The sequence below is a fragment of the Lissotriton vulgaris genome, chromosome 4_1 (genome assembly GCF_964263255.1).
Source record: "Lissotriton vulgaris chromosome 4_1, aLisVul1.2, whole genome shotgun sequence".
Lineage (NCBI taxonomy): Eukaryota > Metazoa > Chordata > Amphibia > Caudata > Salamandridae > Lissotriton > Lissotriton vulgaris.
In genome coordinates, this window is record NC_141691.1 from 1,912,685,255 (window position 1) to 1,912,699,015 (window position 13,761).

Here is a 13,761-nt window from a genome sequence, read left to right on the forward strand (position 1 = left end):
ACAAAAAGTGACGCAACAGTGGCACAAAAGTGACGCAAGGGCCCATAAATGACCCCCAAGGAGTGGAATTCATTACTTAAATAGAATAAATTCCAATAAAATCTATATAGGTTTTAAAAACTTTATTTTTCTTTCAAGAACTGCTAATCATGAAAGTTTGAAGAGAATCTTTAATCGGATTTTACAGCAAAGTTCATCATTTTAAAGCCTCTATGTAAATATGTTTCCTTAAATGTGGAGTAGATTGAAAATAGTTTAAGCCGTTTCAATTCAAATACTCAACATTCAAGGAAGTGCTAATCTAATTGCAAATTCTGAATCTTCATAGTACCAATAAACTAAAACCTTTCTAACACCATTTTATTACTATTACAAGGAGATACATGATATTTTACTGTTTTATCATATCTGTGCAGCTCTGCTTTTGTGTAATTCCAAGTGCTCTACAGTTCATTAAACAAGCAATTTATTATAATTGAAATTATGCTAGACTGATTGGAATTCTAAGTAGCGGGACTACCTGTGGTGGGAAAAATATGATCGCCTTCATACCACTGCTGTGTCGAATGCGCATAATCTTATCCACCTTCGTAATAAGTAGCCATCTGTTCCACTTGATAAAAGGCAAATACCATCCATTTGTGAGTGTGAGGGGAATGTAATTTTGCTATTAATTTCGTTTTTTGCCTTTGTGAGATGGTGGCTTACAGGGTGACATAGCTCATTAGAAACAGAACGTAAACTTGTAGTAGGACATTAAACAGCCTAAAGGCAGGAGTATCATGCATTGTTCAACCAGGCTAGTGTCATGATAAATTCTCCTTAAGTGATACATACGAACAATCTAAAAGATGTAATTATTTACCAATAATGTTCTCATGGACCAACGTTGGACACCCACTACACCTAAAAGTCACCAGTATTTAGAATGTTAAGTGCTAATGAGAATTCCCATCGTGCACTGTGGTATTTTTCCCTGATAAGACATCCATGTGCACTCGAAACCGGAAGCCATAGTAATTAGAATTGCTAGAATCGCCATCACAGCAGTACTCTTACATGAAGTATTTGCACTGACTGAATCGAACTTATTATGGCAGATTCACAAATCCCCTATTGTAGGGCTGAGGCATGCCAATGTAGACAATGGCTTTGATGCCTGCACAGCACACCAAGTAACACCCTCAGTCGAAGGGAGTTCTTCCTACTGTTCATGAATAGATATAGGCGCTTATTTATGAGAGGCTTGCGTTCCCAGAGTATCATTGTTCCTCCGATGGTTCAAGACTCTCAATTATATCTATGAGGCCACACAAAGCCACTTTGCACGGCTATGCATGGCCTCAGATTGCAGTTACACAAAGCAACAAAAGTCACTGCATTGCCTTACTGTGCGCCATGGAGGCATTCCTTTGGCGTTATAATAGGTTTCCCACGCAACACCCATGGATTTGACGCTGCGCCGGACTTACTTAATCATGTAAACCTGGAACAGCACCAAAAGCTTATGCTTTCTCACAGTAGGTGTAAAAAGAGAAATATTTGTATTTATCCTCGTTGTTTTACTCTTTCCATATGCACTGCGTTCTGCAGCACACATAGGAAGAAGAAAACAACCCTGCAGGAGGCCAGTTATAGTTTACTCAACCAACTATGGATTGGGCTCCCATCATGCTCTATTTGTTACTTCACATACTACATTACTTATTATGTTATTGACAAAAGTACATCTTAATATATAAAGTGAACAGGAAAAAAAGAAGTCAGAATTGTGTCCATGCTGACTGAGGGCTTGGAGTTTTATTAACTTTGTTGCCTTGTAATCTAAAGAGCATTAGCAGAAAGGGTGTTGAAAAGGAAATAGCTCCTCAAGTCATTTAACAGTATCTCTGAAGGGAGTTTCTCAGACCACAATTCTTGGATGATTGTTGTATGAGGGGTGCTTTATTGTGTACCAGTAACATCTCAGGTAATAAAAAACAGACAAAGATCTAACCAGAGAGCAGTACTGAAAGATAATATGGATTTTTGGGCACCAAACATACATTAATAATGCTTCATATATCAAGAGATGAGAAAGCAAGATAAAATAGAAGGACCAATGAGGCAAGAAGGGGGAAGTTTGGTTAGGATGCTGCAGGAGAGGCAGGGCAGATTCCAGAGGATTGTGAGGGAGCTGAAAAAAGGGCAATATAGCTGTTTTTTTGTTTAAGCATGTTCAGGGGAGTGTTCCAAACTTAGGGGCCGATTAGGATTGCAGTGAATCCGCATCCTCCGAGCCGGCGGAAGCCACCGCCGGCCCGGAGGATGCGGATTCACCACTGCCGTGATTGCAAAGACCCCCGCCAGATTAGGATGTTAGGGGGGGGTCATCTGCGGACGTGAAGACCGTCTGCCGCTTTTCCGCCACAGTCCCGCGGCGGAAAAGCTCTAATATGGTGGCGGAGACACCGCCAGCCATATTAGGATTCATGCTGAAACATGCTTTTCCACGGCGGGTTTTCCGCGGCGGGTGCTGCTTCAAGCAGCACCCGCCGCAAGGTTAAAGGAACAGGATGTGACTGCCAGGGTGGCGGTCACATCCTAATTTGCAAGGAGGGACCGCCGCTGCCCATGCGGACGGTCCCTCTTCCTCGGGGGTGACGGACGGACGCAGGTCCATCCGCCATCCTAATGACCCCCTTAGTGCAGCATCTGACTTTATGGTGTTTTTTGAGAATGCACGCCCCTCCTGCCAAACAGGTGTTATTGGGGCCAATCTCTAAAGACCATTGTGACATCGCTTCCTATCTGTGGAATCAATCTGAGTTTTCCTGTTTGTGCATTTATCTAAGAATTACATGTCCCCCACCTGTGATCTGCAAATCAGTTGCTGCAGGCCTAGAAATCAGGGTCTGCTGGACCACGTACGTCTGACTCAAAGTTGAGGGGGACGTCAAATCGGGTGAATTTGACAGTGATGCGAGTTAGTTATTATACGTACATATATCATATTGTGTTTTCCAATATTAACTTTCTCTCTCTAGTTGAATTTTCAACGACATAATTTACCCCATACTTCATGACAGTCACATTATTTGAGTTTTGCTGTGCTTCTGTGGTGTCTATCACTAATTGCCTAGTTACTTGCATTATACCCAACGTGAGGACTGCTATTTTACAGCAGGAAACCCACCAAAAATATCACAAGAAGAGCCATTGTAAGCAATGGTAGGCACAGACTGGTCACCCAGTGGGTGAGCCAGGAAAATAAGTCTATAAACCAGTTCTACTCAGGGGCACCTCCCTTCTTCTTCATTTCAGCACGTAAGTGATGCAGTTGGTGGATGGCAAGAGGTAGTGTTCCATTGTCTAGGTTGTTTTCAGGGATGAAATAACAGCAGAGTATGCACCGATTCAGGCACACACCCCACCCTTCATCGGGGGCATCAAGTCCAACACATACTGATGGTGCATCATCATAAGAAGGGTGATTATTAGTTCTTCTTTGATAACGTTCAGGCCGAGCTCAGTATCTTTGATCATCTTAAGCAGCTCCAACCTGGTTAATTGCAACCAGCAGGCGTTCATCTTTGTTTGCATGGTGAAGAAGGATATGGACCCTCCCACATTTATTTGAGTATCAGAAAACAGTCTGTATTCTTCCAAAATGTCTGTATACTGATCCTAGCCAAAGTAAATCTCAGCTCTTTTTTTGCATGCCTGATGCAATCAAGAGGTTTTCTTCTTTAGCAGATGTTGGACCAACTTGGACATATCTTCTCCAGGGATGACCAGGGTCAGGGTGTGTATGGTTACGAGGGTGCAGAGGCCTCACCATCCAGGGACAAGTTGGGTGTAGGCAAACTCGCTGCATTGCCAGTAGGTATACATCGATACGGAGGTGCCCCACTGCAGATCTGGTACATGCAGCATTGCTTCACAATTCTCATTCATGCCAAAGGGCATTGTCCCCTTGCCTCTGAAACACAAGTACTACAGTGTAAGTTCTCATACAATTAGGGCTGCCCCTCCTCTTCTAACCATGTGTACTTATATGTCTCAGTCTCCCAAAACTCCTGACATGGTGTATCCATGCTGGCATTCAACCCTTTCATTTAAAACTCATTTTCCCTTCTGTCATTGAAGTGAATGGCCCTGCACTGAAACTCCATGTCTGGGAACTATTTGTTATTAAAGAACACTGGCCCAGTTACTCTAAGGGCCAACCTGGGACCACAGACAAAAGCGGGAGTCAACATGTTTGTGCACTGGTGTGATGATCTTGCTACCTCCAAAAACCTCTTCTGTGTAAAATCCCAGGACCAAACATTGTCCTCAATAATCACAAAGGAAATCCCTCTGCATGTATGCTAATATGTATAGGGCAAAACAGTCACTGATAGGTAAAAACAGCCCAACTATCCTAACCTTCCAAATTATGATACAATCAACTTAATGTGCTAACAAGTCACATTTATTTATTTTGTTTTGTAAAAATGATAGAAAACATGATGAGTATCAAAGTTCCAAGCGCATCCAATGTCACACACACACAACCTCTCAGTCAACATAACCCAGATACATACCCAGACAAACTCTTACATACTACCATTTAAACAATCACTATACAACAAAATAACATTATTTTTAAATATATATAAAAATGGCTACAAAACGCTTCCACCAATTAGGGGGATACAAAGATTCAAAAGTATGATTTAATAGAGTCTATAGCAGCATCTAAATATCCCATGATCAGTTGATCATACAGTTCATCATCCAATTTCCTCTCAAGAGGGTAGGTGAAAACAAGAAAACTAAGATCAACTCCAGCGCAGACGCACATTGCGGCGTCAGATCGCAAGAAGAGGTCACCTTCTAGGGATTAACGTGCTCCTTATTCCAAGAAGTGGCACTGGCTACATTGATACGTAGGAACCAGTTCCGACCAGCCACAGAGAAGCTAAGAAGTGACAATATAAAATATAATTGGACATACACTTTCTGACTCTCCTTCTTTTCCAAGATAAACACATTCATGTCACCACTTATCAGAACGCGGCAGAGGTACTGCTCCTGCCGCCCATCAACGGCCAGACCACAGAGAGCTCTTCAACGGCAACAGGAGGTAGGACACCTGAGGAAGGCATGGGTAAGGATGGAAGACACAGAATAGGCAAAAAGAGAAAAGGAAGAAATATGCCAGAACGGCAGAGGAACGGTAGGTTGTCGGGGAGATCTGGGGGGTGACAGATCGGACACTGAAGAAGAGACTCCGGCCATGTTGAGGGAACATGTATGAGATGATAAACTGCAAGAGCATGCATAGAGGCATGGAGTCACCCTACACCCAGAGCACAACATGGCAATCAAAGGCAAGGGATTAGTGTTGGCCACGAGAAGAGACAACCCTGTAATACCAATTGACTGAAGCTATAGTTAGTTATTTATCTAGAACTAAATTGTCTCACCATCTGCGATGATGGACCAATATGTCCATAATAAGTTTATCACAAAGGACTGTTGAGATGCAAAAACTGGGGATTTGGGTTATGTGGACCCTACATCACTGTTCCCACTAAGGTGAGCGCACCTATGTCTCCTGTAGTGCGCATTAAAAACATGTAAAGCGTGCACCAGCAACTGAGGGCCTTCGCGCCACTGCTTTTAAAATGTCTACAGCACTCTGTGCATGTAGACTGCATGCTGCATTTCATTTGTGAATAGAGAAGGGCAGATAATGTTGTGGGCTCTGCTGACTAGTGTCTGGAGTCTTATCTCCAGCAAGCCCAAGTTTATCACAGGTCTTGCTTATTTACACACATTTCTTTTTGTTTCATTCCACTCCACTTGAAGCACCGGTAGATGACTCCTAGGTTCTGCTTCCAGTTCTCCACCTTAAAGCTGTTCACATGGGAGCAGCCGGCTGGACTCATGACATAAGACACATTAATTCAAGGAGTTGGAGGGCGCCGGGAGGGGGGAGCCTGGTAGAGAGTTACAACACAGTCACGGATGGAAGGAGGGTGGGGGTCTGGCTGTGACTGCACAGTAGCTATAGGGGAAAGGGGGAGGTCCTGTGCTTGGAATAGGAAGTGCTGGCCTGCAATTTTGGCATTGTGATCCGATGGGCTGGAGGCTTCAAGTGCAGGTATCTCTGAGAGGAATCAGTCTTGTATGTAGTGGTATCGAGATGGAAGGGATTTGAAATGGAACATACAAGAGGGCAGCAGCCGTGTTGGTTTCTTATGGAGAGGTTGGGATGAGACCATATGAGGCAATCTCTGTACTAAAAGCACCACTCTAATTGTCATGTTAATGTGCCTCTGGAGAAGGAATATTGGGTGGGGCAGGTAGGAGAAAAGGGAGGGTAGAGGAAGAGAGAAGACGGATAGGGGTGCCCATGATGGTTAAGTCTCTCTCAGTGGGAGAGCCAGCCTCTCTCTTATACTACTGATTCTTCTCACCTCCTCCATGCAGCTCATGGAGCGGCCGCTCCACCTCCTTTACCGACCAGAGGACACACAATGCAGTGCCTGAAAGACTGGGGGCCTGCGCAGCTCGCAAAGACCCTCTAAGTCATTGATGGGCAGAGGGAGGTGTCCAGGCTGCACTCCCCACTGTTGCCTCAGCAGCACTCTCCCCAGCCAAGCAGCACACCTACAAACATTTGTAAACTAGTTACCAAGGCTTACATTTTTTGGGGGGGTTTCAGTCCCCCCTGGGCCCCACTCTGCCTATTCCTTTGCGGTATCCATTTCATGAAAAGGAATATAAAGTAGGGTTGCCAAAAGAAAAATGCCAGCCATGTGTTGTTTAAAGAGCCTACAAAGACCTCGCCTTGACCCTAAATATGGTTATAAATAAAAAAGTATGCATTCATTTGTTTTCTGTCTTTGCTCCCTTTAAATCAGTCATGGATCATTCAGGCAGCCCTAGAGCACAATTAAAAGTGATTTCTATTTATATTTGCTGCACAGATGAGTGCCTAAAATATGGCTTCTGGTGACTGTTTATTTTTGAACTGTCTGGACATCAAATTAGTGACCAGGCAACCCTACTCCTAAGAATGGAAGTTTGTTGCAGGAGCAGCACATTGTTTATTTCCTCCACCCTCAATCCCTGATTAACGCAATAATAGCAATAGTTTAACTTCTATCTGACACCCTATGCCATCGTCAATAACATGCTGAGTTACTTCAAGTGTCTTGGAATGCACCATGGGTTCAGACAACTCATTCCTCATTCTCACCCTTCACTTTCATGCTCATCCTGCACTCAAAGCGATCACAATGCACTCACACTGATCACCAGGCATTCCACCATTCAACCGCTCACCCTGCACTCACAGTGATCACTTCGCACTCACAATGCACTTGCGCTGTTCACCCTGTACCTCACCCTGCAGTCACATGAGCACACTACTCAACCTGCACTCATGTTACACTTCACTCACCTCTCCCCCTTAGTGCTCAATCTGCAATCTCTCTCAAGCAAACCCATCACTAACCATGCATTCATTCGTCCCACTCTGCACTTACATCAGCACCCAAATTCATATGGTCATCTCACGCATCCTGCAGTCACTACTCTTACCCTACTCTCACACTGTTGCATTGCTCATCATGCAGTCACATGGGCTCTCCTGCCGCCCACACAGCGCAGATAGTTAATGTGCCTGCTACAAAGAATGTGTACCATCCAGATCACAGAACTGAGTGTGAGTAAACTATGACTAGCGCTATACAAAATGAAATGTTTGTCTGAAAGGTGCTATCAAAAGATTAGGTGCATTGTTGGTGAGTGGTAGCGAGGAAATTCATGGAGAAGGAGGAATTGGGGGAGTGGGCACCAAAAAAGACTTTCTAGGGCCAGCACTGGCTGGGAGTGTTAGCCTCCCTCCCGAAGTTCTGGTCTACTTGTGCCCCTGTGAACCCCCAAATTTGGAGGAAAAACTAACCTAGCTAACCTGATGGTACTGTTATAAAAATTATGTAACCACTACAGCCCTGCAGCCACACACTGTCACAGAACTACACACTACTGGCATTGACCAGGCCGGCAGCTCTGCAGACTTAACACGATGATGCTGGGGGTGGCACGCTGGTCCTATTAATAATTGAAAGTCCATTTTGAAGTAGTGAGAGAAATGCCTCACAGAGGCACTACTTATTCTGCGAGGCGACTCTTGAGGAGCAGCAATTGGTATGGGCTGCTTCACTGTACCTACTCCATTGGCAAACGCTGGCTCGAGCCTGATTCTATGGCTCAGTAGCAGCTGCACAGGTACAAACTTTTGGCCTTCCACGAAAACTGTACAAACGGCCGGTATGTTTCTCAATGTGGAAACCAAACACCCAACCAGGATGTACGGCGCGGCTCTATCAATTATATGTCGACTTGCCAGCTTGTAGAAAGCAAATATTCTAATCCACAGGGGGCCTAGTAGACGCGGTGTGAAACAGGTGAAGGAGGCGCATGGCAAGCAGTCACATATTCAACCCGTCTGTCGCACACTTGACTCCACGGCTACAGGCGGCTCCACCATTTCTTTAAGTCATACTTGCCCAGAGCGCATGAACACGATCCTGTATCATTCCCCATAATTCCTCCTCAGTCACTCAGAACTTACCACCAGGTTGCCTTTGACAGCGTGGACCATCGATGCTTCTGCAGTGCTTAGTTAGGGCGTCAAAGTACCTATTCCAGCCTTCAGCCATTATGGCTTTGCCCCCTCTTGCCGTGCTAAAGTGAACCACACCCACTGCCTAGCCCCACCAGCATCTTGTGAAAGTTATGATTCAGACCCATCTTTGTTTAGCTTGGAGGGAGCAGTCAGTAGAAAACTGAAATAAGCACGCAGTAGTTAAAGTCAGTCAGTTAAAATAAGTATAGGAGTTAAAGTTTGTCAGTGAAAATCAATCAGTCAGTATTGGTGCGTGATTGCTAGCGCTCCTGAGGACCCACAATGATACGTAACTGTGGATTTCACTGCAGTGATGCAGACCACCACACTGAAATGCATTAGTCTAATGACTGATGTGTGGTACTTGGCAGGGCTGAGACTTCAGAGACGATTTAAGGCATAGTACAAGTGGGCTCTGGATCAGGGCACCAGCCTTTTTGAGGAGAGCCTCCTGATAGTTTTGCCGTGATGACCTTGAATATTTACTAAACTGATTGCTTTGAATACCATTATCCCTCAATTTATTTTTAAGGTGGGGGATGTGTGAGAGTCTACTATAGCCATTCTGCAGAGACATGTTTATTTTTCATGTAACATCCATAAAAAAGTTTCTTTTAGCTTGCAATAGGACCAAACATATGAGTAATGGGAGTGCATCACAGATATTATTTGCAGTAATATTAGTGAACTGCTGATGTGTTAGAATATTGATAACATACATCACTATCCCTGAACATAAGACGTAAACACATTTAGGATTTTGACAATTGCGCCTGTATACTGTCAGTGACCTGGCCTAAGAGGGCATGAAAGAGCTGAAATGCAATCATAAATTCAAGCCTGTTCTGAACAGGCCCCGCCAAAATAGGTTTGGCCCAGGGCCCCACAAATCCTTAAGATGTCCCTGTTAGACTTGCTGCATTTGCCTTGGGTTAATAAGGCTCAGCCACGGGGCCAGGGTCGGCTCTAGGGCTGTGTGACCGGTGCCACTGTATCGGCTGCTGACTTTGGGAGGTATGGGGGTGAATGCCATGTTTGCAGGTATATTATTGTTTTAAAAGCACCTGCTGCGATGTTCCTTGCCTCCCGCAATTTTCATGCAATAATAAATGTCAAGATGACTCTCAGAGTTTTCTCTAGTGCAAGTGTTAAGGTGGCACCGATGTTAATATACCTGCTGCAAAGAATGTGCACCATTCAGATCTCAAAGTGCAGGCTGTCCCACAGCAGTACCTATAAAAAAGGCACTGATATGGGAATGCCAAAGCAAATTTATGCAGGGAATGGACTGCCAAGTCCATGCCCTGCAAGTACTGGGGATCCTGTACACAGGGGGGATAACATGCGCCCCCTGCATGTATCCTCAGGTATGCAATCTTGTATAAGCTCCCAACATTTCACTACCATATGAACAGAGCTCTAGTTGGGAATCGTTACTGAATTCTTATATTGGTACCACCATTGGAGTCCAGTGCTTTTCTTAAGCTGAAGTGTACTTGCCTGTGTAACCAATTCATGTCATGGTGTGTGTATGTAAATTGCAAACCTGCCTTAAGACCCATCACTTCGCATTTTATGTGTGGAATGCACTGCATTTTCATTTTTCAAGCAAAAGTTTGGAGTGATGTTTGCACTGATATTTGTTGCTGCACCCATACGCGTGGTCGGGCTCCTGGTCCACATAACAATGGCTTCAGCGCACAGAGACCTTACAATGCCGCACACAGAGGAAAAAAAATAGAGGGACCATTGCCCTGCATGTTTTAACTCAAGGGTTTTGTGTTCTTTGGTTTTCAGTGGTGCATGGGTGCTGATGCCTCTAAACTAGATTAGTATAGGACAGAGCGGGAGCTACAAATGGTGCAGAGGGGGAGGAAAACATACAATAGATACAGACCACACTACACTTTCAGTGACAATGGTACTGACCACACTCACATGGAATATCAAGGGGCTTAACTCACCCACCAAACAACAAAAATTATGGAAATCCTTTAGACCAGAGACATGATGAAATATCCCTACAGGAAACACACTTGAAATGGTCAGAAGAACACCAATTAGGAGCATACCCACTTGTATACAGATGTTCAGCTGTGACTCAGCATAATTGGGTGGCCATATTTTTCCACAACTCATTGAAGTTCCAACAGGAGGGCAGCAAAACAGATAAAGAAGGTTGAATGTTTATGGTCAAGGCAAGGCAACATTGCCGCCTATGTACAATTGCCTTTGTCTCTGCAGCTAACTCTAATCAAGTCTTATCTGTGACATATGTCTTGTGGATGCTAGTGAAATTCACAGAGGGAGAGATTTTTTTTTAATGGGGGACTTTAACCTTCCATGGGACTCTGGCCAGGATAGCACACAAATCCGGATGGCAACCTCAAGTAACTTGACTAAAAATGGAATTCTCTTCCATTGGCCTGATAGATGCCTGACGCACACTTTGTCCCACTACAAGAGCATAAACCGTTTTCTCCCACATGCACAGGTCTTACTCTAGAATTGATTATATCTTATCTTGGTAGGCAGGAAGTTAATGCCAGAATTGCAGGCTGTTTCCATACACCTGATCACTATCTCCGACCATGCCCCGGTTACATAGACTCCGGCTTGGGACGCAGCCCCACCAAAACATAGACGTTGGTTCTTTCCTGCAGCACTGATAGGAGACCATCTTCTGTGTGATGAATTAATTATGAAAATTGATCAAATACTATTTCCTTTTAAATGATCCCAAACGTCTCCGGCTACTAACTGGGATGCTTTTATGGTGGTATTCAGGGGCAGGTGCATATCCCTCAACGCTGCACTACATACACAAAGGACCAGAGAATGACTAGCACTAGAAACAGAACTACTGGAGGCAAAACAAGCACACAAAAGACACCTGATGGTTAGTTTACTAAAAAAGGTAGCAGGGCTCTGGGGAAAGTTAAACGCGATTCATAACAACATGGCTGAACTAAATCCTTTAAGGTGCAACATATGAGATGGGAAACAAGGTGGGCACACATTTGCTAAGCAAATACGACTCAAAAGAGAACAAGAATATATTGGAGACATAATACAACCAGGGAGAAGCAGAACATCAAAAGAACCGGAAAAGTCCCAGGTATTTGGCAAATTCTATTAAATCTTATTTGAGTTACATTTATAGAGTCTCTTTCTCCATGCCCTTCTGATAGTTTGCATATTGTCAAGCTGGCACTGCCCTGTTTTGAAGAGCGAATGACACCTGGATCAAGGCCTGGTGTATGAAAAAGTAAATTTTCCAATTCCTAAATAGTGAATATTAGTGACGTGTTATTTGGAAAACACAAAACGTTATGTACTGTGAGTCCAGTGTTATAAATAATGATTTCTCAGGATTCGCTATTTAAGAGTACTATATACTTCATGTAGGAAGAATGCATTTGGAAAAAGGGGGTCGGAATTTGCACCCCAACTTTTACAGAATGCATCTGTATTTTCGGAATGACCTATGTACCAATAGGTTGGTTGACAAAATACAGAATGATAGTGGGTCGCAATTTGACCTACCTCATTGAAACACATGAGTTAGGTTGCAAATTGTGACCCAGCATGATTGGCTACAATTACAAGGATGGTGGGTGACCTGCTGTTGTCAGCAGACCATGATGTTTGTGATTGGTTTTCAATATAGAAAAAAAGAAGGTTTAACAAACATTTCTTATTAATGAGCAATTGTCCAGTGCCTACTCTGAAAAAATATTTATGTAAAAAATCACAAAGGGAAAGTGACATTTTCCTTTTTGTGAATATGTTACCACCTCATTTCAGCAACCGGATTTCAGTCACAACACAATAATACATACCATAAGGAATTGGTATTTGGATAGGATGCCTTAAATACCCTATTCCAAATAGCTGGTACCTAAATCCAAATGTGTTTAGTACATTTAACAAGCATGTGCAGACTCTCTGATTTACTGAATCAGAGGGTTGTGAATGCTAAACTCTTTCAAATAACGGTAGCTAGGCCAACCATCATCAACAATTGATAGTCTCTGTTCATGTAGTTTTAATTGATATGTTTAAAGATAGGCAGAAATATACCATAACTCTATATTAACCCCTTACCAGCAGAGAAAATATTTTCAGGGTCTTTTTCACAGGGAGACTTGCTTCCACCACAGTGAGCTATGCAGACTCACAAACAGCTGTGGCCCGTGTAGGTAGGAGTGGTGGGTCCGGGTGCATGTGGGATTTCGACAGATGAGGAGGAGCGAAAATTAAACAAATAATGTATTTGCCGTCGTCTGTTGAAATCCCTCCCGCACGCAGCCTTCAGCACTTACCTGCACAGGTTGTGTCTGCTTACAAAGCTTGGAAAGTGTCGAATTTGCAAAGTATTAAAATTGCAAATAAGCGAACTGTAAAAGTGAACTGTACTATGCACTGTTTACAAATGTTACAACACCACGTTACTATCACTCTTCTCATTACTACATTCTATTTATTTTTGTGATTTAATCCTAAACCCAAACACACAATAGTGTTCTTTGAAAAGTAGAAGTAAAGATAGGATGCTCCTACTGATGTTAATTGTTTCTTAGCAAACTACCCTATTCTTCCTTGGAAGTAGGTTAATGATCTTATCAAATAGGTGACATAAAATTCTGATCATTCCAAGGAAACCAGAAACACACACACTCACATGTTTGGTATACATGCGTGCAGCAGGTGCAATACCAGATAGCCTAACTTACTGGCCTGAATCCTGTGACCTGCAGGTTATATGAAGATATTTAACCGATTGAGCTACACATTTCGATTGAAGACTATAACATGAAGGCAACAGTTTGTATGGCATGTGCACAACTCACCTCTTTACTGACTGCTTTTCTCACGCCTCACCACTACAACACACAGAACAAAGGAGAAACTGGATTGTTATGAATGAATGGTAGTGCACCACAGGTAATAAAGTCACTAAACTGTTAAGTCCAGCAAAAGGTTTCAGTAATTTAAACCTGAGCTCAAGCACTGGTAGCTATGGCATACGGCAGACAGGCTTATCTGTGCAAGCATTTAGCAGTACCAAAACAGGTAAAAAGTCAAAAACA